This window comes from Lutra lutra, chromosome 4 (genome assembly GCF_902655055.1).
Source record: "Lutra lutra chromosome 4, mLutLut1.2, whole genome shotgun sequence".
Taxonomy (NCBI): domain Eukaryota; kingdom Metazoa; phylum Chordata; class Mammalia; order Carnivora; family Mustelidae; genus Lutra; species Lutra lutra.
The window spans coordinates 192,957,077-192,984,785 of NC_062281.1; the positions used below are offsets into that span (position 1 = coordinate 192,957,077).

General features: G+C 47.7%; 1 protein-coding gene across 6 annotated transcripts in view; it reads right to left on the minus strand.

Annotated features, from left to right (window-relative positions):
* Nucleotides 1–27,709, minus strand: part of CAMTA1 (calmodulin binding transcription activator 1) — an 826,942-nt gene that overhangs the window by 417,125 nt on the left and 382,108 nt on the right. The gene's annotated exons all lie outside the window — the stretch shown is intronic.

The window sequence follows — 27,709 nt, forward strand, 5'->3', positions numbered from 1 at the left end:
TTGTATTCTGTGACTTTGTTAAATTCATTTATTAGTTCTAGTAAAAAAAAATTTGCAGATTCTTTAGGATCTTTTACATTTATAATCAAGTCATCTATGAATAAATAGAGTTTCACTTCTTCCTTTCCATTCAAAGGCATTCCATGTCTTTTCTTTTTCTTACCTTATTGCACTGGCTAGACTCTCCAAGAGAAATGGTGAGAATAAACACTATTGTCTTGCTCCTCATCTTAGAGGGAAAACACTCAGCTTCACCATTAAGTATAATGTGAGCTGTGTCAAAGATTTTAAATCATATAAAAAGAACTCAGGAACCAAACTGAAAAGCCTCCAAAAATGGGCCAATTTAAGCGTCAATAAGAATAGCAGCTTCTTTGGGTTAAAACGCATTAAATATATTTAAATCCATAAGTTCATAATGAAACTAAAGCACATAAACAAAAACACTAAGTGACCATTGTTGGAGGAGGCTAGTGATGCAATACATTATTCTGAAAACTAAAAAAGGATTAGGAGGAAGAATCAGGCATTTATCTCACCTTCCTGTACCAACTGTTCCTTTGAGTTAACAAATCACAAAAAAGGGAGGACTGTCTTCTGTAAAAGTATTACTACCAATAAATGAAAAAATGACAAAAAGTCACCATTTTGCAACCCCTTATACTTAATGAATCATCGACAGTGACTGATATCACAAAAGAGAGACAACCAGACAGGATGTGTCCCTGGTAGAACACTTTGTTGTAGGAAAAAAAATTTTTTTTAGTTTGAAATACTCAGACTTCTTGATCTACCACTTTCTAAGATTCACAGAGGACAGAAGAACATGGTAAAGGACACCATAGGGATATAGTCAGCAAAATCCAGATTGTGGGAAGCTCTGCAGGACAAATGACCTGGATTCTTCAATAAATTGAGTGAAAAAAGAGAATAAGAGAATGCTAGAGTAGAAATATATAGATTAAAAGAGACAAAAGATGTGTCAATATATAGACCTTACTTGGATACTGAGCCAAATACAAAAATAATAAAATAAAATAAATATATACATATATATGGTATTTTTAAAACAACTGGAATCTTCAACTGTTATAGGGATTTAATGATATCTAGAATTATTAATTTTTAAGAGTGATAATTGTCATGCAGGGTATTTTTTTTTAAAAGAGACCTTATATATTAGAGCTACACACTGAAGCATTTACTGGTGAAATTGTGTAGTGTATAAGATATGTTTCAAAATAATGTGTGTGGTCATGGGGGGGATGTGCTGAAACCAGATGGGCCATGTGTTGGCCATTGTTGAAAGTGGATGATAAGTACTTGGGAGTTTATTACACTAGCCTGTCTATATTTGTAGATGTTTGAAATTTTCCATAATAAGAATTTTTTTTAAAAAAGATGATCATGGGATTTGAAGTGAGCCCAAGGTTACAATCTTGGCTCAGTTCTTTATGAGCTGTATGATCTTGAACAAATCATTTGGTCTCTCTGTCGTAGTAAACATTATGCATGCAAGGTGTCCAGCATGCTATCCACCATGTAATACATACTAATAATGATAACTCGGCCCCTTTTTCTAGGGTCCCACTGCCAGGAGCAATGATGGTGAGACTTGGACTTTGAAATGGCATGTTGTAGGGTATGGCTGGAACATTACGCATTGGAGAGGCCATCTGTCTGAGGCACCCACACACTCATCCACCACTTTAAGGCAAAATACATTTTTCAAATTAGGTGCATAGGAGACAATTGATAATAGAAGATCAGAGGAGTGAGGTGTTCTTGAGAGGTTTTGGGTGTGGATATTAAATAGGAATTTATGGAGCCACTGGGAGTTGCAGCCAAGGCTAGGTTAATCCTACAAAAGGAATGGTCCGGATACTGTTTCCTGAGCCTGAGTCTAACTTTAGAAATCAGTGTGCCACATTGAGATACCACCTTATACCGGTTAGAATGACCAAAATCAACAAGACAGTAGACAATGTGTGTTGGAGGGGATGTGGAGAAAGGGGAACTCTCTTATACTGTTGGTGGGAATGCAAGTTGGTGCAGCCACTTTGGAGAACAGTGTGGAGATTCCTTAAGAAATTAAAAATAGAGCTTCCCTATGACCCTGCAATTGCACTACTGGGTATTTACCCCAAAGATGCAGATGTAGTGAAAAGAAGGGCCATCTGCACCCCAATGTTCACAGCAGCAATGGCCACGGTCGCCAAACTGTGGAAAGAACCAAGATGCCCTTCAGCAGACGAATGGATAAGGAAGATGTGGTCCATATACACTATGGAGTATGATGCCTCCATCAGAAAGGATGAATACCCAACTTTTGTAGCAACGTGGATGGGACTGGAAGAGATTATGCTGAGTGAAATAAGTCAAGCAGAGAGAGTCAATTATCATATGGTTTGGCTTACTTGTGGAGCATAAGGAATAACACGGAGGGAGGAGGAGAAGGGAGTTGGGGGAAATCAGAGAAGACAAAGCATGAGAGACTGTGGACTCTGAGAGACAAACTGAGGGTTTTGGAGGGGAGAGGGGGGCATGTGTGAGCCTGGTGGTGGGTATTAAGGAGAGCACATATTGCGTGGAGCACTGTGTGTGGTGCATAAACAATGAATCTTGGAACACTGAAAAAATAAAGTAAAATTTAAAAAAAAAAAAGATATCAGTGTGCCGAAAACAGTTCAGGTCCACGGCCATTCCTCCTAGAAGCCCCCTTTCTCTGTCACTAACAGATCATTTCCAGGACCCTGATACCCTCCTTATACTCCATGCAGACAACTGAGGTCAGCCCGCTCCCCCAGCATACGTGGGCTTCCTGGAGTCTCTTGTCAGCCCCTTCCCCTGGCCTGGCCCAGAGGGAGCAGACTTGGTGCTATAAAGCTTGGATCTGGCTGATCAGCTATTGTTCTGCTGAACTCTTATGATGTGTCCCTGTGGCTTCCCTTGGAGAACAGATGAGGTCCTCGTTCCTAGCAAGCCTCCCAAAGCAGTGTCTGGATGGCTTCTAAACAATGAGCATCTCTAGAGAGTCCCCTTTCCCAGCTAGAACCCGAACCTGCACAGGCTCCCCGTACGTCCTCCCCTTCTATTATTTATTGCCCTTGGTCCCGTCCCTCCCACCATGAGGCACAGGGAAGGGGCGCGCACAGGGAGGTGAGGTTCTCGCAGTTCCAAAGGCCTCCAGGCCCTGACCCCAAATGTGAAACAGCCTCCTGTGACAAGGCACAAAGTGTCCTAGAGCAGGGGATGCTGCTCCTGAGGCCAGGGCTAAGTCTCCACCCCAGGGGGCAGTTAGAGAACGAGAAGAGCCGCCCTTCACGGCAGCCTGCACACGTGTCCCCACACCTTTCCTTCTCATCTTTCCAACACAGAATGGCCTGATTTCAATGTACCCTTAGAAGCACGTGGTCTAGTCCAAAATGTCAATAACCAGCATGACAGCAATTGCTATGACAACAAGAAGGGCCACTTGTCAAGTGTTCACAGTGTGTTAGCTAGAGGTGAAGCCCTTCCTACCCACTTCTCCTGGGAATCCCATGACAGCTGTAGTAGATGAATACTGTTAGCCTCGCTTTACAGATGAGAAGGTCTGGGACACAGAGAAGGGAATTAACTTTCCCAAGGTCACACAGCTGGTAAGAACAGAACCAGTGAACCAGCCCTCCGCACCCCTTCCTGGCATCTTGCCATAAAACCCCAGCACATCCCCAGGTACCCTCTCCCCTTCTCTAGTAGCAACGACCCCAGGGCACTTTCAGAGCCCACGGTCCCTCTCACAGCAGAACATTTCATATAAAGGAAGGATCGTCTGAACCCGATTTAAATTGTTCCCTTAGTTCTTCCTTTTGTTGCAAGAAGAGGAAAGGAATCTGGAAAAGGAATGTCTCCTCTGCTTATCTCCCTTGCACACAGACCAGCAAGAGCAGTAATTGATGGCTGGAATGCAGCAAGGTTGATAGGACGCCCAATGGAACCCCAAGAAGCCGCAGCGACAGCCCGAGTCTCTTGGACAGGAGCTGGCTTATTAACTTTCAACCTGGTGTTTCCTTCTGACTTGTTTATAGGGTCTTCCCAATCTGGGGGACAAGGAGCAGGAAAGCTAGTGGGGAGCATTCCGTGCCCTCCCCTCCCCCCACCGCAGTCTGGCCACTGCGAGCTATTTATGGAACGATAGGGAGGAAAGGGTTGTCAGGCCCGGCTGGGGCTGCTATCTGCCAGATATGAAAACCAATTGCTTTTCATAATAAATTCCAGCTGGAGCCATAGAAATAATAGGGACCAAGAGAAGGTAACACCAATTTGCTTTATTTGATTAGCTCCTTCTTGGGCGGTCCAACCCCAGCTTCTTTTCATTAAAATAAGGGCAAATTGAAAATCGTAAAAGAGGCTTTCTTATCAGGAAACAAACGATTGGGTAGATTTGGATGCCTAAAAGCCCCCTCAGCGGCCAGCCGTGAGTGCCTGTGCCTGCTGGCGCTGCTCCAGCCACGCCCGTCCCCAGGGGCTCTGGTGGAGGGTGTCCTGACACCTGTTTTCATGCTCCAGAATAGAGGTGGGGACAGCCTGCCCCGCAGTGAGTGCTGCGTACACCCGAGTCCCGCAGGCCGCCCTGTACCCCGAGGACAGCCAGGCCAGGGGGACCCCCGGGGAGCAGAGCCATGCTCTCCCGTCCACAGGCCAGGACATCTCTGTGGGGGACTGACGGCAGGATGAGGGGACAGCTCAAGCTGCTGGAAGCCAGTCTGTTTTCCCAAGGGTCACTCCATTCAGCCTGCTGACTGCAGTTTTGTTCCTGTAAATGGAGACTGGGGGTCACTAGAGAGACTGCCCATAGGAGGAGATGGTAATGACCATCAGTCCAGAGCAAGTCCGCAGGGAGTCCTTAACAGCTCCTTCCCCAGAGCTCCCGGGGCGCTCAGCTCGAAATCCTATTACGACCTTCAGCGATTTATTCAATTAATATTTATTGAGCAGCTATTATGGGCCAGGCATTTGCTAAGGCACTCTAGGTGCTGCTGTGGACAAAAGTGTCCTAAGCCCTCTTTGTGTGAAGCCTGCTGTCCCGTCGGGGAGGAAGAGGCGGGTCCTGTACCCGCTGGGGCCAGAGGAGGAGAAGGAAGCGGGCCAGCCCGGAGACCTCCTCTGGGACGCAGCATCTGACCGGAGGCCAAGGCCAGGGCTCCGGGGAAAGAGAGAGCAGCACGGCCAGTGGCCTGAGAAGCAGGTTGGAGGGCAGAGAGCAGGTGGAGGTGCAGGCAGAGGGGAGAGCCAGGCAGGCCTGGGGTTGAAGGAACGTGGATGTTGCTCCAAGTGTGATGAAAGACACAAGTGAACCAGGCAGGGGACCTGCCCCAGCAGCAAAGGAGGAGCAGTGAGGAACCTGGACGTTCGCGCGAGTGCAGCACAAGACCTAAGATAACAGAAGTTAACTCTGTCCTTGCAACTGCGGCACACACAACGGAGACGCAGCATGGGGCACACACAGGAAGGGGATCACAGGGAGGCTTTGCAAGGTGCCCTCCTACCCAGCCACCAGCCCCCACCCACTCTGAGAATTCTGAACTTCACCTTCGCAGGGCTGGGAAGCCCCTGAAGGTTTTGAGCAGAGAGGTGGGGTGACCATCTAGACCCGGCTTTCCCAGACTGTGTCCCTGTGTCTCCTGCACCTGCCATCGCACCATGTAAACAGTAAACACTCTGTAATTGCTCGTCAAAGGAGCCAGTTCCTCGAGAAACTCAGTGGCTGGAACAAAGGAAGTCCTCTCTTTTCTTGAAAACAAACAGAAAGTGCTGCATCCACGTAAAGTGTTTGGTCAATGACAAAGCAGAAGAAAAAAGTGAGAAAGAACATATGGCATCACCTTTCTGTGGATTCATCCCTGCTGGAAAGAGAGAGAAGCTTCCATCCCTGCTCCTCAGCGCAGCCCAGGTTACGGGAGCCCAAGCCCAGTGGAGCGCAAAGAGGACCACTCAAATGCCACCAGCATCTGGGTCACATTTGACCCCACCGGCATCTCATTTGGCTAAAATCCGTGCCCCTAAACAAAGCCTGGCACTTCTACAGACCCTCACTTGTCACATCCCAACACTGATATTTTATTAATAATCCAATGTAAATCTGAGGGAAAATTAATGTGTCATCTCCTAGCAGGAAGGACTAAACATCTCAATGTGACGGTCTGTTAGAGTTGTCATTTATCATTAGCATGCAACTCAAGGCAAGCGTCCCACATTCTGGTGGGAGCGTTCGAGACAATGAATCTCTGGGAATTAGCTTCTGGTCCAATTATTCCTGGTTCCCACCCCCCCCCCCCGCCACCTACCTAGGAGATAAATTCTGTCTCGGTGGGAGGGAAAAAAAAGAAGAAAAGCAGGAGGAGGGAGTTTGCTCTTCTCCTTCCTGGGTGAAATCAATTTTTCTCAAGGAGACAAGGCAATATTCGTTTTGAGGGAAGGGAATAAGGCTGTACGCTAAAGGCCAATAAATGGAACTGTTCTGATGAAAACTTCCTCAAATCAAATGTAGGGGAACCTCTTAATGGGCTTTGTTCTTCTTTTCCATAATCCATAACTATTAAGAGAAAGACGGGCAGACAGATCTGCCAAGGGGGAGCTGTGTAAACATCAGGCAGGGCCACCTTCCCGGGAGACGCAAAGAGGTCACTGCCACACCAGGCTCTCCGGCTCTCCACACGCTTCCAGGGGCTCCCTCCATGCCAGGCACCGCTATCAGCCCTGGGGAGCCGCTGGCAGGCTGGTCCTGGTCCTCAGGGAGCTTAGAGTCTAGCAAGGGACTCCGTCAATACATGGGCAAGTGCTCTACAGAAAATAACCCAAGATAGAAATGCTGTGCATTAAAATAGAATTGTTTTGTCTAGTAACTTTTTTTTTTTTTTTTCAGTAGAAACCATAAAAGCTCTCTCTAGAGTAAATCACGCTTCTGACTCCAAAGCAAACGGAATAGCCAGGACGAAGGCTAGTTTATCCTGCCAGCGGGAGCTCAGGGCCAGCCCTGCCCACACTGACAGTAGCATCCAGCAAAGGCACAGCTGGGCCCAGGGTCTGGGGCACCCTGGCTCAGACACCACAGATGGATGCAGGGAGACCATCCCTGCATGTGCTGGTCACCCAGGCTGTGTCCTCCAGCACGGCAGCAGCTTCCGCCCAGCAAGAAGGACCGCTCAGCCCCAGAGACCTTCAATGGGCCCTGCTCTCTCTGTGGGGCCCACCACCATGGGGAGGGGTCTCCCTACAATGCTAGCCCCAACACATCTTCCACCAGCACCCCGCAGGTCCCCCCTTGTGACACTCGACAAGCTAAGCTGTCCCTGCCTCTGGGAGGCCAGGGGCCCTGTTGGCTTGTCCGAGCCACAGGAGTCCTCTCCTTCCCCCTGCATAGCCCTGACAGGTGGCTGCCACCGGCTCCCCATTCTGGGGAGAAACAGACCGCATCTCAGAGGGGACAAATGCCTCAAGGTCCCTGAGCTGCAGGCTGGAAAATGAAGTCAGCCCCTGGTCCGTCAGATACAAGGTGTTGGGTGGTGGAAAGTGACCCCTGCCCCTACCCATCTCATCACCGGGCAGTCACACCACTGACTCTGATCGAAAACATCACATGACTTGACTCTCGCACTAGCAGAACAGGTGATGAATGCCCGGGGGGCCCAGGAGGCCTAGAACCGCCCCGCCCAGCCAGCTTGCCTGCTTCCTTCCTCTCTCCTGCCTGGCCTTTTCCCCCGGCCCCGGCCCCGGCCCAGACAGCGTTGGCCCCATCCTGACCTCAACCCCATCATCAGGGGGTGAAGATGCCATCCGCACAGAGGGCTCCAGGGCACCCTGAGTTGGGAGTCCCTCCTTGCCACGTGACCCAAGCTGCCTCTTCATGCTGAATGCAGCTACCCAGGGTCCCCGGGACAGCTTCTCTTCGGCCTGCCATGGCCCAGGCACTGAAGTGTCCCTCCCCCTCCGGCTGCTGAGGTTCCCACCACAAGCAGGCCTGGAGGCAAGTCGTTCTGAGCTCAGGGAGGGAACTTCAAGAAGGAGAGACGCTCTCTGCCCACGGGACAGGCCTTGATGGCCATAGCCCTGGGCTCTCAGAGAAGTCACAGGCAGCAAGTCTCCGTGCCCAGCTGGCATGGAGCCCAGGGGCTGCAGGGCGCATCCAGAAATCGTCTGAGCTGCCCTTTACCTGGGCCGAGAAATTACTTTCTCTGCAGTCTCTCGGGCTCAGGCTCCCGGGCAGAGAAGCCGGAGTGATAACCTCCACCCAAGCCACGACCTGCAGCGCTCACTTCCATCTTGACATGAACAACGATCTTCTCCCACGTGGAAGACTGAAAACCCCGGTAAACGCTGCTGGGATTAATAACAGAATCAGGGAAATGACCTTTGGTGCAGATGGAGGGGTGATGAGGCAGAGCATTCAGGGGGGTGTTCCAGATGGCGGGAGACAGGCAGGGAAGGAGCTTCTCCATGAGCAACGGCCCGCCTGGGGAGGGCTGCGGGGAAGAGGGGTTAGCCCAGAGGAGCCATCAGGGAGAACACAGGGATGCTAAGTGGCCTCAAGTGCCTGGGGGCCAGAGCTAGGAGCTGCTAGGTCCCCTCAAAGACAGCTTCCTTTCCCCTCACCCTCATCCCTGACCCTAACCCCTTTCCTGCTTCCCAGAAGCTCCCTTTAATTGGCAAGGGCTCGTCTGGCTTTCCAGCAAGCCTCTGCAACCAAAGCCTGGGGCTGTGAATCCTGAAGCTGCTGCCTTTGAACCAGGGTTTCGGGGCCACAAGAGTACCAGGGGTGCTTTCTCCAGGCTGGGGGAGGGAGCCTTCCTTCTGAACACCCAGCGCCAGCTCCAGAATCTTCCATGGACTCACATCATGGCACCCTCCACCTGGCTGCTTGGGTTCAGTAGCCCCCAGTGACACCAGTGCTCCATCCCTGAACTTGGAGGGCCCCTGGGAATTACCCACTGAGGCCTCAAAGGACCATGCTTTGGGCCTCAACCAGCTCAAAGCCCCAAGAAGAAACATTTGGATGAAAGCGAGATGAATGTCAGGCCCCACATCAGGACCAATGTTTAGCTGTGCCTGTAGGACTCAAAGGTCTGTTCTTTTCCTTTTGCCTCCCTGTATTTCTAATTTGTCCACAGGAGCATGTACTGTTTTATAGTAAGAGAAAAAAGAAAACTCTCTGTCATTGGAAAATTGAATTTTTAGGGATGCTTACGCTGTTCCCTGCCATCTGTACAAGGGCTTGGCACCCCTCTAGGTCCACGCTCCTGCCCCCCTCCCCTCCCCTTCTTCACCCACCTGCCTGACCCCCCCAGACCCCCGTTCCTCACCCCAGAGTCTGTAGACCCTGCCTCATCATCGGGCACTCAAGGGTTGAGTCTTACCCTCCGGGACCCTTGGGAACAGAGGTAACATCTCTCCGATCTCTGCAGACCTGCAAGCATCAGGCTTCCACCAGGATGATCAGGACACAAAACAGGGAGGTGACGTTGTATCACTGTCCCCCACCCCCTGCTCTTACCTCCCGCCTCTACTGGCAACTCCCCTGAGTTGCCCACCCTGGGACAGAACTGCTCCAGCCCCACTTGGCCTGCTCCAGCATGACCTTCAAGTCCCAGTCACACACTGTCAGCACACTGAATGAGGCATTCATTAGGCTGGCATCAAAGCCTTCCGCCAACTGGGCTCAGCCTGCTTCACTGGCCCTTTCCACAAATGGCCTTGTGCACCAGGGACCCAGCCCCAGTGGGTCACCTGTGCAACATGTATCCTTGGGTCTCTGTGTCACTGTACAGGGTATCATCCTAGCCTAAAAGTCCCTTTCTTCCACCCCTGGCCAAAGCCAAAATCCCGTTGGGTTCTTCAAGGCCTATCTCAAATGCTACACTCTCACTGTCTCCCTCCACGGAATTAAATATCACCAGTTCTGCCCTTCCCCAGAGCAACACGGGCCGCCATCTGGACCCTCCTTGCACGGGTCCTTGTCTGATTCCAGTGACTTGCACATGTCTGCCCCCCCGGAAGCCTGGGAACCCCAGGCAGGAGCCATATCCTTTGATTTGGAGTCTCCTATAGACCCGGAAAGGCATATTAACTATGGTGGGCCTCCCAAAATATCTCCAGTGGGTTCCTAACGAGGCCTGGGGGCAGAGGGAATCTGTAAAGGCCTCCTCAAACCCCTGGAGGGGACAACATACACTGAACAGGAAGGAAGCGGCAGCTGGGCGGGTGGTCCTGCCCTTCTTCACGGAGGGGCCACCTGCTTCACAGAGGCTAGACGATTTGCCTGAGGCCACACGGCAGTTATGGGTGACACCGGCCTCCTGCGTAGGCAAGTGTCACCCCAGGCACAGATTTTTACCCCTGTCCTATGCTGCTCACCCCCTGACCCTGCCCCGGAAGACAGTTATGACGCGCACTGAGACTCAGAGTCCAACGACACCAGAAGACTGGTCGGCAAGGGTCCATCTCGTCTACCTCAGACCCGGCCGGATGTGCCTTTCCCCTTGGTGCTACAACACAGCGAGTCGGCCGTGTGCCTTCCGCAGACGGAGAAGTGGGATCCGTACTTTCCAAGGTGCTCTCAGCACAGTGTAGGGCTGCGTCGTTATCGGGGGATTCGCCTCTGACTTTCATTAATCATAAGGTGAATTGTGCTGAAGGTGTTTTGGTCAACAGAGACCTCTTTGCCTCCTCTCTCCAGAGCTCGTAAATCTGGCCCTATGGTCTAACGACCATGATGTTCCCCCTAATCATGATACTGCAATATTAATAAGGCTGTTTAATGCAACCAGTTCCTTCTAAATTGTCACATAAAAATTTGGTAAATGTCAGACACATCATTTAATAGAAAACGATGTTTTATTGCCAGGGGAGCCAGGTAGCTGCAAGGATGAGGTAAAAAGCCCAGCAATGACCTTAAGGCAGGCTTGAGGCACAAAGTTCTACCTCAGGGCTCCTGCCTCGGGCCCTACTTTCCCGGCAGCCAGCAGTGGCCCTCAGCCCGCTGAGTGCGGGACTCTGCGCAAGGACTCCCAGCGTGGGGGTCAGTGTCAGGTGAGAAACACACAGTTGCACCTGACCTCGTTCGGAGCGAGAGACAACAACCACGTCTTCTCAGTCACTCTTCACGGTGTCCCTTATCATAGGCGATTACAACTCCTATTTAGGAAGTGCAGAAAGTTCCCAGGGACACTGGTCCTACATAGAAGCAACCTCACATTTGTTAGGGGCGGATTCCCAAAAGCCCACTAGGAGGGGAGTGGCCGGGCCACACTCAAAAATGGGGGGAGGGGCTCTCCTGCCAGCTTCTAGGGGAGGAACAGAGCCTTCCTTGGAGAGAGCTGACCCCAGATTTCTCTACTGGAGAGGACTCAGAGCCCACGGAAGTCTGCACATCTGACTGTGACCTTCTCCAGAGAGGAGACCCAGGTAGAGAAGTGAAGCCCAGAAACGGAGCCAAGTGTCCTGGGCATCCTCTGCATTTCTCTAGAGTTTCTCAGCCGCCTGGCAGTTTCCGTGGCTATGCGGTGCTAAACTCGCCACTCCTCTGCGTGACCTGACTTCCCGACAAGTTCCAAGCTCCAGAAATCCAGTGTCATAGAAAATGAATCCCCACTCCTGCTCAGAGAAGTTTTCAGGAAACTGCTGGTGGGGGCGGGGAGAGGGTGATGGGAGAGGAGGGACTTTGCAGGCGAATCAAAGGTTTGGCTCCTGGTGGATGCTGCACCAATCTGAGCTGCCTCATTCACCTGGCACTCTTGGGCTCCTTCCTGACACGTCTAGACTCTCCTCCAACCTCCCTGTGGGCTGTGGCAGGTCAAGGCACTTCACGGCATTCTGCTAGACAGGCTGATGGCGATGCACATGGTATATAGAAACCAGGGCTGGTCACAGCAGCAGCCGTGTCCACGGGCAGCAAAGGAAGCTGCAGTGTGGCAGGCACAGTGCCGTCCGTCAGTCCAAATGACACAGAGTAGCTGATATGCAGGGCCTGAGCCAGCAGAGGCACACACCCACCAAACGCTCCCACGGAAGAGCCCCAAGGGAGCCTTGGCCAGTGCCTCACTGGTCCCAGAGCCTTGCCCTTGACAATCATCTGACTCCAGGAGAGAGGACCCCTCCCTCCATGCTTCCGAGCTACCAATGGGGCCTCAGGACCCCCCATGAGCGGCCGAAGAAGAGACCTTGAGAGTTCTGTGCTGCCATCCAAAATGATGATGATGTCTAAAGATAAACCAGTACACAGCAGATCTCCTTAAATAATTAATTTTAGCAAGTGGAAAATCATTTTGGAAAACGTTTCTACCCTGGGCCTCCTTGGGAGTGTGAACACACTGGGACCCTCCAGCTGCTGGCTTCTCTTCTCCCCACCAGGTAGGAGCTGAGCCACCCAAGGCGGTGACCTGCCAACTGGAATGGAAGCCTGCAGATCGGCGCACATGTAGGCCGTCCCTTGGAAAACTCAGCTGGCGCCTTAGCCACGGGCTTGCAGCCTGACCTTGAGCAGCGATTACATTTCCAACCAAACCCGCAGCCTCTCCGGCTGTAAAACGAGGCCGGCAAGACCTATGGCCCTACTTTGCAGGGAGTCGGCTTCTCTCCGCCTCGGGGAGCGGTGGAAAAGTCTGAGCTCTCCGGCTTTACATAAAGGTGCCGCACAAGTCAAGGTACCATAGAAACGCTTACGATTCACAGCAGTGATTGTGATTAGGGCTGTTCTCTGCCATCACAGCCCAGCGGCTCCCTGAGCTGGCTATTCAGGAGTCTCACCCCCAGGACCTCACTGGCTGGACCACCTCTTCTTCCCTCTACCTGTCATATAGAAGGTGGGATGACGCCTTCGTTAAATTTCTCATCGATCCAAATGAAAAACTTAGATCCAATAAATTAAAATACATCTAATAAAATAAAATTGGAGATTAAAAGGAAACTTGCTTACATATTCATGAGTCAAGTGAAAACTCAGATGAGCCCTTCTTAAGCTTCTTCTGCACAGGGAGTCAGATTTAACATGTGCTGGGAGCATTTCTTCACAAATATAAGCTGGTAAAGGCACACTCACCCGCGTACTCGGCGAACAAGCACTTATTAACCATCACCTTGCAGAACTATTCATTTTACATTTCCATCCCTCCTCGTAACCCTAGTCAAAACCCCTTGTAGCCTCATACAAACAACAGGCACTCAATCGACTGCCTACTGATGTTGGTTCCTCTTCTAAGGCTTTGAAAACCACAAGTCCTGTCTTCACGTTGCTTATGTACAGTCAAGGAGAGTCGCTTCCTTCATGAAGCCTTCCTTACGCTGCTGGACCCAGAGGCTGACCCTTCTATGCATTTCCCACACAGTCCTTTCTCTCCCTGCTCAGGACCACCCCCACCACATGCACAGGCAGGCACAGACACCTATTCCATGTCTCTGTCCTCTGCGGGACTGGAAGCTTCGTGACAGCGGAGACTGACCCATTTCACTCCCTACAGTCTGGCACCTGCGTGGAGGAAAGGGCCAGTAACCTGGATGAAGGAAGCAAGGAAAGCATGGCATGTGAGGAGGGAAGGGTGGGTGGATAATGGATGGGCGGACGGGTGAATGGATGGGTGGACGGGTAGAAGGAAGGAAGGAAGAGGTGAATGAGTGGATGGAGGGAGGGATGGATGGAGGGAGGGATGAGTGGAGGGATGAGTGGATGGATAGGTGGGGGGGAGATAGGCGGGGGTGGGGTGAGAGGGGAAGGAGGAGTAGACGTGTAGGTGGACAGGTAGGTGGGTGGGTGATGGATGATTAAGCAAGCAGAGACAAGATGGACGTCTGAGCTGTGACCATGGTAAAATGTACTGAGAGGGTGGCTGGCAAGGGCAGGGAGGGAGGAGGGTGCTGGTCAGCAGGGGAAGAAGATCTAGAAGGAAAGGGCTCTGAGATCTTAAGGAAGAGGAAAGATTTGGCATGGCAGGGAAGCTGGCATCTTCTGATCCCTTCTTCTGTCCCAGGCAGTGTACTGGACCCCTCATAAGCGTCACACTGCATCCTCACACCACGTTTGAGGAAGGGAGGAAGGAAACTGGGCTCTGTAGGACAAGCCTGTACGACCGCAGAGCCGGGACATGGTGGAGCCAAGATCGGGGACCATGAAGCTGGCCTAACACAAGCTCCCTCCGTGAGGCGGGAAGACCAGTGGGCATTTCCTGCCCAGCATGGGACAGTGCTACAAAGAAGGAATTATCTGTCAAATTTCTCTGCAGAGAGCACAGAGATGGCAGCCAGGCCCCTCCCAGCAAAAAGCAAAGTGTCGAGGCTCTCCAGGGAGGGCCCTGGATCCATGACCCCCTCCAGCCCACAAAAGCCCGAGCTCCCTCTCCCACGGGCACAGCCACTGTTTCACAAGGGGGAGAGGGACAGGCTAGGGAAGCAGCATGACTTATCTAATTAAAACTCCGTAGTTGCCAGAGTCTAGGGCAACAGGGAGGGAGAATGGGAATGGGAGGGAGAGGAAGGAAGAGCAGGGCGGGCAATCATGGGTTCCATATCGATCAGATCTCTGCTCCCCAGGAGCGGGGTTGAGATCGGAAGTCAAGCCCCTTGCAGCCAGCAGCACCCAAGCAGGTGGCCCAGCCCCGTGCCCTGCCTCCCAGGGTCCCAGCTCCAGTCTGCCATAACACTCAAGGGACTTTCTCAAAAGCATCATCTATTTAGCTGATGGCCCCGAAGTGTTTCATTTAGCTGGAAATCATGCTTGGTCCATTTCCCAGATCTGACATTACTAGAACCCTGCACACTGTGTCTGCAGCAAAGCCGTTCAATAACCCGCTGCAGCAGGTCAGAGTCTCGCCTCCCCATCTGGGCAGCTGACGGTTCAGACAACCTCTGAAAGGGAAAATCCCTGCTGCCTCCCAGGGCAGGGCTGTGCGAAGCCCGTGTCATGTGTGTGCAGACACCTGTGAGTGTGCCTGCGTGTGCACAGGCAGGGGCTACCAGAGGGCACAAAGCCATAACCATCCTTCCAGACCATGCGGTAAACCTCACCAATTCCTTTACCTTATTTAATCCTCCCACTGAGGCTAGAATCCTTACCCCCAAACTACTTAGGAGAAAACTAGTCTAAGCAGTTCATGGGATCCCGGGATCCCAATGCCATAGCTGTGAGCCCAGTTCAGTCTAAATGCAAGTCCGTGCTCTTGACTGTGATCCTGGGGTGGCCCCATTCAGTGGACCCATGGCTCTGCTGTTCCTCCGTAAGGAAATGTAGCCTCTGTAGCCAAAAAAATCTGTACATTTTTCAGTTTAGCAAACTAGAACCGGTTTGATTCTGGACAGGCTTCCTCCTTCAAAAGCTAACAGACTGTGAGTCCCCAGAAGTCACAGTGGCCGCCCTGCTCTTCGAAGTTCCCTGAAGCGCTAAGGGCCTATGCTGGGTTCTCAGTGTCTAGCACAGTTCTGGGCATAAGGCAGGAGACAGTAACGGTCAGTGTGTGAGAGAGACAGTGAGTAAACGCACAGCCGATGCCATGAATGACAGTGCTGTCTAAAGACATGAAATAAGACTCTGGAAGAAAAAAAGCCACAGTGTCACCCTATTCCATCACCAAAGCTTCTCGTATGGTGTCGAACCTTCCTGAGCCACCTCTGACGCTCCCCATGACGGACTCTGAGGAAACCAGACCATTCATTAACCATATGGCCACCATGTGCTGGCCCCATGTGGCCTCTCAGGGCCTCCCGCCTCTGGCTCTCCGACCTGTTGGGCCCAGCAGGAGTTCCCAGCCAGGGCTCACTCCAGTGCCGACTGGCCAGATGTAAGACAGGAAGACTGGTCGAGTCTGAGGGCGGGGAAAGCCGAGGTAGAGGTCTTAAGGATGGAAACAACTCCTCAGAAACATGGCCTCCTGGTCTTGACTGGTTCCCCCTTGTCCGGGAGTTTGGGGGGTTGATGCCCAAAATTGGGAATGGGGGTATTAGACTTGAGGGAGAGGAAGGGGCTGTCTAGACACTGGAACACAGACTCAGAGCCTGACCCACTGCCTGTTGATTCACAGGTGCCTCCTCAGGGAGAGGAACCCCTTCTGCCTTGTTCCACTCAGCTTCATACCACCACTCGTTCTGAAAAGGCAGCTCAGACTTAAGTGACGTCCTTTCAGAGAGCCTCTCTGAGGTGCCCATCCCTCCCATGGAGGGGTCCAAAGCCATGGAAGTGAGGTGGCCCCCTTTCCTGGAACCCACCGAGAAGAAGAGAATACGGGGCAGCAAACTGAGCCCCCAAATGACCAAACCCATCAGTGGTCCCCGAGGAGACAGAAACTATTTCCACTGGTCTGGGTGCTCTTGGGAGCATGCACTGTGCCAGGAAGAAGGGTATCAACCCAGAGAGAAAACGGGCAGGCCACAATCCACATGCCCATGGGAGGGCGGGACAGCGGCCCACTCTGCTCCTGGCAGTGCCGGGAAGCTCCCTTCTGAGGTGGGCTCGTGACCAGAGCTGCCCGGAGCACCCTACTTCTCTCCACTCCTCCTCGGGGCCCAAGAGCAGACCCTCTCCCCAGCTTTTCCTCTCCTGTGAGTGGGCCTGGGTTTTTCTATTATACTAACGCAGAAGTGGTTTATTTTCAGAACGAAGATACTCAGATCATTCCTTCTGCAAACGTTCTTCGGCCCTCTGCCTTGTCAGGCACTGAGCTGCCCCCGGACCATGGAGAGCTGAATCAGACTCGGGCTTCAGGCCTTGCGCGAAAACTCTGGTACAACGTATTTGGAGGGCGAGCTGTCTCTCCTCGACAGAGACGGACACGTCAAGGCCACCAGCTCACACTCACCTCTGGCAACAGAATGGCCAGGCTTCCGTCAGTGTGTCACAGCACCGGTCAAAGTCTCCCTGAGACCGGCCCCTCAACACGAGGCCACTGGCCCCCTGATGTTCCCGGGCAGTGTCTCTGAGAACCGGCTGGCTGGCTCCACAGATGGGGTGTAAATAAGCTCGGGGGGGGGGGGGGGGGCTTCACTTTCTTCAGAGAGCATACCTTTTCAAGCATGACCTCAAGATGCGTTGTGTACAATTAAAGAGAAAATACTCTGTTAATAACAGGCTTGGGCTCCCATCGCACTTGAAATTGAGGGAACCGCACCATCTTTTAATGCTGCATAGGGGTTTTCCCGGTAGCCAAGGTAACCGTGATCACAAAAATCCCAACCTTCCCTCCCGTGCTCCAAGAACGACCCAGGTCAACAAGAAGAACCAGTAACACCACACACAACCCCCAAGCAGAGAGCAGGGGGCTTAAGAGTCCATTAAAGTTACCGGAAAAAAGAGGAAGTACACCGTAAGCGCCAAAACACGCAAGCGTGCGGAGGGGACCAGAACGTTGACCAGAGGGAAGGGGCGCCGTGGGCACTGGCCCCCGGAGGCAGCTCGGGAAGGGAAGGAGGTGGCGAGGAAGGGGGTGGGCACCACTCGGGAAGCTGCGGTGGAGCGGGGAGGGCAGGAGGCGGACACTTGGGAATCCGCGTGAAGCAAGAATAATAATCAGCTAAACCCAAGGGCACACACTGCCGCCCTCACCTCCTCCATCCACCTGCGGCGGCAGAAGCCGACGGCTCAAGAGCCTGCGCTACCCTGCACTGACAGCAGAGGGGGCTCTTGAACCAAAAATCACCGAAACCAGGCGCAGACGGCGGGCCGCCACGCACAGGGGTGAGCGTCCTGGTCCACGTAAAGGCTACACTGGAAGGAAGATGAAAACGAGAATCTAAATATTCCAGCTGATGACAAGTCCTCCAAAAATGCAACCACAAAGCAGGAGTACAAACGGAAACAGCACCGCAAATGTAATGAAAAACCCCAAAGATGCATCTCAGCCCTCGAACCAGGAGACCCAAGAGCTGGGGAGGGCAGGAGAGGCGGACAGAGGCGCGCGAGAGGGCTCCAAGGCAGCCCTGGCCCGGCCGGGGTGGGGGGCGACGGGGCCGCATTTTCCCCAAAGTCAGACCAAGAAGCTGTGAACTGAAGGGTTTAGATCCAGCAAAGCAAATCTTCGAAAATCTGAGCTGTAGAAACCGAGCCTTAAAGGTGTGAGAACTGAGGGGGAACGTAGCCCGCGCCCATTCTTCAGCAATCTCCTACAGAGTTAACTTCATCTGCGGGGGGGTGGGGAACTGTGTGGCAACGCGACGTGCGGGAAACACTGCATACATTCAACTGCAGATCTAAGTAAACGTGGGAGTAAGGGCAGAAGGAAAACATAGAGATGTTACACGCCAGGCCAAAGCATGCAACTATGAAATACTGGACGGGGGCGCCTGAGGGTCTCCGTGGCTTCAGGGACTGACTGTTTTGGCTCAGGTGGTGATCTAAGGGTTGCGAGATCCGGTCCTCCATCCAGCTTCACGCTCTGCCTGGAGACTGCTTGGGGTTCCCTCTCCTTCTTCCTCTGGCCCCACCCCCGCTCATGCACACACACACACACACACACACACACACACACACACACACACACTCTCTCTCTCTCTCTCTCTCTAATAAATAAAATCTTTAAAACGGTAGACAACAAGAGGAAGACAAAACAGAATAAGCCCCATGTGATGGATGTGTAGGACATTGTACCCAAGGTGGCTGTACAGGGAGTTAAAGGACCCATCAGCAAACGACAAGCCAGACCATAGAAGTAGAGGGGAATTTTTAAAATGCAATAAAGACAAAGGTCACCATTCAAATGAAAATAAAAACGTCTTAAATATCAAAAGAAATTCAATAAATGAACAAAGAAAATGCATTCTGCAAAGCAAAAAATATAATCAATAGAACATAATACATAGTATTTATTATACAAAATATTATGAAAATGTTAAGACCAAGTATATTATAAATCTTATAAATATGGGACATAGAAATCATTGTGAATGGGCCTAAATCACCTTTGAAAAGAAACTGATTTTCAATTTGGTTTAAAAAAACAAGATCCAGCTACATGTTGTACAGTGAGGTGCGCTTTTAAAAAGGGATTCAGAAAGGCTAAAAGCAAAGGGATAAGCAAAGCAAATGGAAATAATAGCGAGTATTACAGTCTTGGTATCAGACAAAGTACAGTAAGTTGACCTGGAAGAATAAAGCTTCTGACAGACTTTTTCTGTTGCCAGAAATCTCCCCATGCTTGACAATAAAAATATAATAGTATTATTAAGCACCGAGCAAGACTACAACTGCAATTACAAGTACAAATTGTAGAAAATGAAAGGAAATATGGATGGAAACATCCTTGCACAGGATGCTTTAACATACCACTTTCAGCACAAAAGACACCAGTTAGCCGAAAAGGAAGTAAGGATACAGAGTCCTAAACACATAATCAATAAGCCAGGTTATACAGAGATATTTATATATCTGACATTAGAGAATGTGCTTAAAAGTTCATAGAATATCCACAAAAATAGGTGACAAATAATCAGTGCTTCCTAAAGTAGAAAGATGACAGAACATTTTCTGATCACGGTATAATAAAACTAGAAAATAATTTTTAAAAAATGAAAACTAAAATAACAGAAATTCATATATATATGTATATAGGTCATATATACATATATATATATGACCTATCAGAGTTTATGGGACATATTTAAAATAGCAATCAGATAAAATTCATAGCCTTCAACAAGTATTTCAATAAAAATGGAGGAAATAAAAATTATATTTTAAGAATATTTTTATTCATTTATTTTAGAGGGGGAAGGGCAGAGGGAGAGAGAATCTCAAGCAGACTCCCCATTGAGCTTGAGGCCCAACACAGGGCTCAATCTCATGACCCCAAGATCATGACCTGAGCTGAAATCAAGATGCCTAACCAACTGAGCCACCCAGCTGCTTCTAAAAAAGGAATAATTAAAAATTTTAAGTGCCAACAATAGACAAATGAAAAAGTGCTCAACATCACTCAGCATCAGGGAAATACAAATCAAAACCAGTGATTTTAGTCACACCAGTCAGAATGGCTAAAATTAACAAGTCAGGAAATGACAGATGCTGGTGAGGATACGGAGAAAGGGAAACCCTCCTAAACTGTTGGTGGGAATGCAAGCTGGTGCAGCCACTCTGGAAGACAGCATGGAGGTTACTCAGAAAGTTGAAAATAGAGCTACCCTATGACCCAGCAATTGTACTACTGGATATTTACCCTAAAGATACAAATGTAGTGATCCGAAGGGGCACGTGCACCCGAATGTTTATAGCAGCAATGTCCACAACAGCCAAACTACAGAAAGAGCCTAGATGTCCATTAACAGATGAATGTATAAAAAAGATGAGAGAGATATATATTATAATATTATGCAGCCATCAAAAAAACCCGAAATCTTGCCATTTGCAACAAAGTGGATGGAACTAGAGGCTGTTATGCTAAGTGAAATAAGTCAATCAGAGAAAGACAATTATCATATGATCTCACTGATATGAGGAATTTGAGAAACAAAACAGATTATAGGGGAAGGGAGGGAAAAATGAAACAAGATGAAACCAGACAGGGAGACAAACCATAAGAGACTCTTAATCTCAGGAAACAAACTGAAGGTTGCTGGAAGGGAGGAGGTGGGAGGGATAGAGTGGCTGGTTGATGGACATTGAGGGGGTATGTGCTATGGTGAGTGCTATGAATTGTGTAAGACTGATGAATCACAGACTTGTGCCCCTGAAACAAATAATACATTATATGTTAATTTTTAAAAATTTAAGTGCCAAGCTCAGAAACCTAGAAGAGGAAGAATAACAATAAAAGCACAAGGAAGAAAAAAGAAAGTTAAATGCAGAAATTAATGAGGTAGATTAAACTGATAAATAAAAAATCTGGATATTTCAACAAAATAGGATAACCAGTAGGTAAATTTAATCAAAGAATGAGAAAGCACAAATTGGTAAAATAAGAGTGACAAACAGGCAGGAAGTATCAGAACAGAAGGCTTATTATATAGCTTCAGTTATCAAAACTGTGTGTTGTTAGCAGAGAAAGAATTACATAAGAAAAATGAAACAGAATAGAGTGACCCATACAAATATGCCAAACTGATTAATAATAAATGTGCAAAACTAATTCAACGGAAGGAAAGCCAGCCTTGAACAACTGCTGTGAGAGTAACTGGACATCCATGGGTGAAAGAAAGAAGAGAGAGAGAGAGAGACAAAAAAGGAAAGACAACTCAACCTAAGTCCGTTCTACTTATTAATAAGTTAATATAAAAATTAACTCAGAAAAAAATGATGGACTTAACAAACAGAAAATTTGGGGATCTAAGGCTAGACAAAGAGTTCCCAAAATTAACACCAAAAGCACAATCCATAAAAGGAAAGTTGGACTAACTGGACTTCAACAAAGTTAAAAATCTTTGTTCTGTGAAAGATGATGCTAAGAGGGCAAAAAGACAAGACACAGAGTAAGAGAAAATCTTGCAAACTCCATTTTAGACAAGGGACTAGTATCTAGAATATATAAAGAACTCTCAAAATTCAACAGTAAAAAATAATTAAATAATTAGAAAATGGATAAAGAACACAAACACATATTTCACCAAAGAGAATATACAATGACAAACAAACACATGAAAAGATGTCCAGCCTCATTAGTCATTAGAGAAATACACATTAAAATCCCAAGGAGATGTCAGTACACACCTATCAGGATGGCTAAAACAAAAATGAGAGACAACACAAATGCTGACAGGATATGGGGAAATGGGATCACTTGTCCATTGCTGTTGGGAATGCTAAGTACACCTACTTTGAAAAATACTTTGGCAGATTCTTTAAAAGCTAAACATGTAACTATCATACCACCCAGAAACCGGACTATTAGGTCTTCATCTCAGAGGAACGAAAACTTACGGTCACACAAAAACCAGACAAACACAAATGTTTATTGCAGCTTTATATGTAATAGCCGAAACCCTGGAAACAGGTAGGTGTCCTTTGGTGGGTGAGTGGCTACACAAACATGGTCCAGCCACACCAAAGAACACCACTCAGCAATCAAGAGGAAAGAAAGACTGCTACACAACAACCACGTGACTCTCCAGAGAATTAAGCTGAGAAAATAGCCAATTCCAAAAGTTTACTTACTGTGTGATTCCATTTATGTAACATTTTTGAAATGATAGTATTATAGAGATGAAGAACAGATCCATGGTGGCAAAGGATTAAGAAGGTTAAGAGAGAGAAGGAACTGGATGTGGTCAGATCGGGAAACAGGATACCCACCCTGTAGTGATAGAAATGCTCTGTACCTTGACTCTATCAGTGTCAACAGCCTGGCTGTAATTGTGTACTGGAGTTTTCAAGATGGTACTATTAGGGAAACTGTTTAAAGAGTACATGGATATGGATCTATTATTTCTCACCATCGTATGTGAATCAACAACTATCTCAAAATAAGACATTTAATTTTTAAAATTAAAAAGTAATGTGCAAGGCACCTCGTTAGTGCAGTAGGTAGTGAGTCAGTCTCATAAAAAGTAAAGTGCAAAGGAACATCTCCCTTTTGTGTAAGAAAAAAAGGAAAAAATAAGAAAATATATACGTACTTGCTTATTTTAGCAAAAGAAACACCAGACAGAGAAAGAGAAAAAGTACTGTTTACCTACCTGATGAGAGGGTTGGAGGCAGTGACATTTCTCTGGGCTTAGCTTTTTTGCATAGTTTTATCCTTTCTAACATGTTAATGTTATACATACTAAAAAAAAAAAATCAACAAGGATGGAGAGGATCCCTAAAATTGAACACAAACACAACACAAACCTAAAATTATATAACCCAGAGTAAACTGAAGTCAGGAGAGGGAGACCAATCCAAGTCACTCTTGGACACAGTATTTCAACCTTACACGCTCCCATGAAAGACAAAAAGTGCTCTATGCATATTGAACTCTAGTTAGTAGATTTGTTTTCTTCCATGTTATAGGTTAATTCTTATTTAACTACTTTACATACATTTTAGGATTTATAAAATGAATAAATATTCAGAAAAATTTCTCCACGTTGGAGAAGGAAGTTCCATCTATGAAAAGATAGAGACTAGAATGAACCAGCAGTGCTGGATTGGAATTTGCATCATTATAAACTCATGGTTTTACATACATATACTCACAGGCACGAACACATAGAATAGAAATGGTTGTAGACATATATGTGTTTATGTATTTATAGGTGTATACTTCCCATGTTTCTTAGTTTTTTCTATTAAGAGAGAGAGAAGGAGCACCTAGAAGCAAAGACATGCCAGTATGAAGAGAAGTATAACATACCAGTGAGTATGCCTGGAATTCAGAAACCATTCTCTACTAAAAAGAGCCAGGACTCCTTGAAGAGAGCTAAACCCAGGCTTATGCAAAGAAAGTACAAGGCAACCTTGGAACATTTTGTTGTGCCAGAAAATAAGGAGGTGTTAAAAAAAAAAAAATGAGGGATGAATGACTGATGTCATCAACAGCATGCATAAATCTGAGAATCATTATGATGAGAATTATCCTCATACAAGAGAATACATACCATACATGCTCCATTTATCTAAAATTCTAGAGTAGAATCAAATCTATGTTGCTAGAACTGTGGTAGGTCCTGGGGAAGATGGGCACAAGGAATGATTGGAAAGAGACATGAAAAAACTTCCTTGGGGGTAAGGGAGGTGTTCTACATCTTGATAGGGGTTTAAGTTACTTAGGTGAATGTACTGATCAAAACTTATCAAATGGTCCACTTAATATTTGTACATTGCACTGTATGTAAATTTTTACCTAATAAAAGAACTTATAAACAAATTTTGAACTCTAGACAATATGTTCTCCAAAATGGTTAAGAATGAAGGGCAGTAATGTCTACAATTTACTTTGAAATGTAATTTAAAAATAAGATGGATTGCTGGATGGATAGACGGTTAGATGTATGATAAAGAAAGCATGGAAAAACATAATTTAAAAATGTAGGTAATAGGGGCGCCTGGGTGGCTCAGTGCGTTAAGCCGCTGCCTTCAGCTCAGGTTATGATCTCAGGGTCCTAGGATCGAGTCCTGCATCGGGCTCTCTGCTTGGCAGGGAGCCTGCTTCCCTCTCTCTCTCTCTGCCTGCCTCTCTGCCTACTTGTGATCTCTGTCAAATAAATAAATAAACTCTTTTAAAAAAAAATGTAAGTAATAAATGTATGGTTGTTGACCAGAAAAAATCTGTTAACTTTCTGTATGTCTGAAAATTTTCATAATAAAATATGAAAAATATTATGGGAATTTGTCAAACAGACACAGCAGCTAAATTGAAGGGGGCTCCCAGTGGCCAAATCTGCGACAATTTAACCATCAAAACAACTAGATTATAAACCATTGGACAAATATATTACTCACTGAATGTAACTTAGTCAATTTTACTTAGTCAATGTAACTCATTGACTAAAATGGGAATACATGAGTACATATGGGTATAAATAAATAAATGAGTAAATAAATAAATGTAACAAAGCAAAAGCGCTTCAATACAGTAGAAAGTACTAAACAATAAATTTAGGAAAAAAACACCATCTGGCAAACATTATAATAATAATTGATTCAGACAAGAATTATCAGTGGATGCTAAAACAAGTGGGTAAAAGTTTAATGAATAACAAGATATTTACATACACATAAAATATCTCCTCACAAAATAGCAATTAATTACAAAGGAAGAAACAATAACTTCTCACTGGAGAAACGTAGCAGATACCATCTTAACCAGGATCAGAGTTAACAAAGCCAGTACTAGTATAGCTGGTAACCATGCGCCTTTGAATAGGAGGCACTGAGAAGGACCCAACATCCCATCTCTGGTCTTCCTGCCAAAAATGCATGTCCTGAATCTAGTTACAAAGAAATAGAGAACAACCCCAAGTTGAAGGACATTGTTCAAAATAACTAACTGGCCTGTATTCTTCAAAACCTGTCAAAGTCATGAAAGACAAAGACTGAGGAACTATTCCAGATTGATGGAGATTAAAGACACAGAAATAAATGTGAGATTTTAGATGGGAACTTAGAACGGATGATGGTGATGGTGATGATCATGGTGATGACGGTGATGATGGCGATAACAGTGATGATGATGGTTACATTCTGCTATAGGACGCTACTGGGACATGATCAGTTATAGGAATAAAGTCTAGATTGGATTATCATATTGTATCAATGCTGTTTCCCTGATTTTGATCACTGTACTGAGTTATGCAACAGAATGTACTGGTTCTTGTGAAATACGCATTATTTGGAGTAACGGCCATCATGTCCAAAACTTACTTTCAAGTGGTTCAGAAAAAATGCACATGCACACAAAGAAAGTATGATAAAGCAAAAATGATGATGTGTTAACAATTGGGGAATCTGGGTGAAGGGCATAGATTTCTTGGTACTAGTCCTACAACTATTCTGAAATTTTGAGATCATTTCAAAATTAGAAGTTTTGAAATAGAAATGCAAAATAAGATGCTGTATAACATAGGTTATTCCTTAGTTCTGACGAGTCTCTCCTGGTTCAAAATGGAGAGGTGCCACCAATCCAGAAACCTCTAAAGACTGAGAGCTCCTGTGGCCTTCTGACACTCACTGAAGAGACACAACATTCACGGCACAAACCAGAAGCTAACCAACCGGGTGACCTACAGAGAGCGCACCAGCAGTGCTCTTGGGTTGAGGAGCGAGGTTGTTTCCTGCATTACTCTGGCCAATTCCAACAGACTGTTGCTGACAGAGCCCTGAGTTCTCTCAAAGAGAGTGCCAAGGAACAAGCTTGACAGCTGCCTCCCCCTCCCAGTTTCTGGAACCACCATCAAAGATGCAATTAATAATCCAAGGGCAAGACTCCTCTATCTCACACAGCCTCGGATACAAATCAACCCCAAAGTGTTAATAGATCAACAGTTATCTCTAATACCAAATACAATTTGCATTTAAGATGACATCTGCAATATTTTAAAAGCCAAAGTCTAAAACAACAAACTTGGCATTTTTTCTGAGTAGCAATTAACACAGTGACTAATCCTATCAAGGAGACAGTAATCGGCATGGAGATATCGTTCTCACACCAGCAGCAGGTTGAAAACCTTAATCCTAACCTCTTTTTAACAGCACAGACTCTAGAGCATCTCGGCTCATCAAGGAAACTAATGCAATTATTAAGGACAAGGGTAATTACCCTACAGCTTCAACAAAAAATAAAAGTGCTCAAACAGCAGTCATACAGGAGAAGGATGAGAGGCTTGACTTGGGGATGAAGGCTCTCTCTGTATCATGGCCATACCAGGGCTTGGCTATGCTACCTCCCTAGCTCTGGGCAGAGGGTCAACCACAGCCCAATGCCAGCCAGTTCTCCCCAGCCTTGGCCACTCCAGGACACAGCTTCTTATACAAAGGTCCCAAGTACTGATTAACTGAGTGGCATTCCTGAGGATATGACCCATGAAACCTCTAACACCATCATGCTGGTCTCTTCAGTCTCTCTAGAACCCACTATACTCATTCTGAGCACACTTGGGTTATTCTCCCCAGTTATGATGCCATCCCCCAGAATCTGTCTACAGTTTACCCATTGTTCTGGGCTTCAAGTTTTAGGAAGCAATCCTAAACCACTCCAGCCCTCAGTGAACACGGAGCTCATATAAGCCCTTCTCAGCCGAACCGTGATAGCAAAACACAGAGGTATACATGTTCACCCGTCGGTTTGTGTGAGCAGCTTTATTTGCCAAACGGCTTCACAAGTCATGACCGTGCCCCCTGCACCTTGTGTAGCACAGGGCTAGACAAACGGGAAAAGTCCCACAACAACCCCGCAAGCTCTCAGACGCTCAGAGACACCTACTGCTCCGTGGAGGAAGGGGCGAGAGAGGTTTTCTGCATGTGTGGGTATTTCAACTGACAGGATAATTACAGAATTTTCAGTGAAGCCCACACGATGTGTTTAACAAATGAATGAATGACTAAGTGAAGCCAAAGAATAAGCCAACTCGCATGAACTGGGCCAGTCTGCTTGATAGACCAGCAAGTGGACCTAGTAAGGCTATGGACAAGATACCTGCACAACCCAGCTGGCTTCCCCCTAGAGCACTGCTTGGCATGAACGGTCTATAACTGCAATGTTGCCCAGCTGCCTCGAGGGTGTGCTGTTTGCCACAACAGGACCAGACAATAGTGAACGAGGCATCCAGCTCTAAAGGGACATGTCACCCTTACGTAAAGTGGGTGGGTGAGGTGGCACTTTATTGAGCATGGAAACTTCTTACCCATATGGTGTGATCAAACCTTAGTCATACACCCGGATTGGGCTGGCAGCAGAATGAGGGACTTGCTAATCAAGGAAATACCTGAACCCAGGTATGTGGGCACTCAGCACTGAGAAGCCCAGGAGAGGTAGCAGGGCTCAGACGCCAAGAGGAAGGGAACAGTGCCACTCTCAGAAAGGCTGAAGAGATTGCGGTCTCCGATCTTAGAGGTACCAGGAGCTCTGCATAAACTACAGCCTGGGGAGAACCACAGAGCCAGTAATCTGGTCATAAGAAGCAAGGGCAAGTCACCTGGTGCTAGGTCACAAGTGGACCAGCCACCAGGACTCATGACAGAGGATCCTGAAATGTGCCCACTTAGGAATACAGTTGATTCCACTTTTCTGGAATCAGGTGGAACCCAGAGGGAACTGCCACTAGGTGAACCCAGCCTCAAAGATGAAAT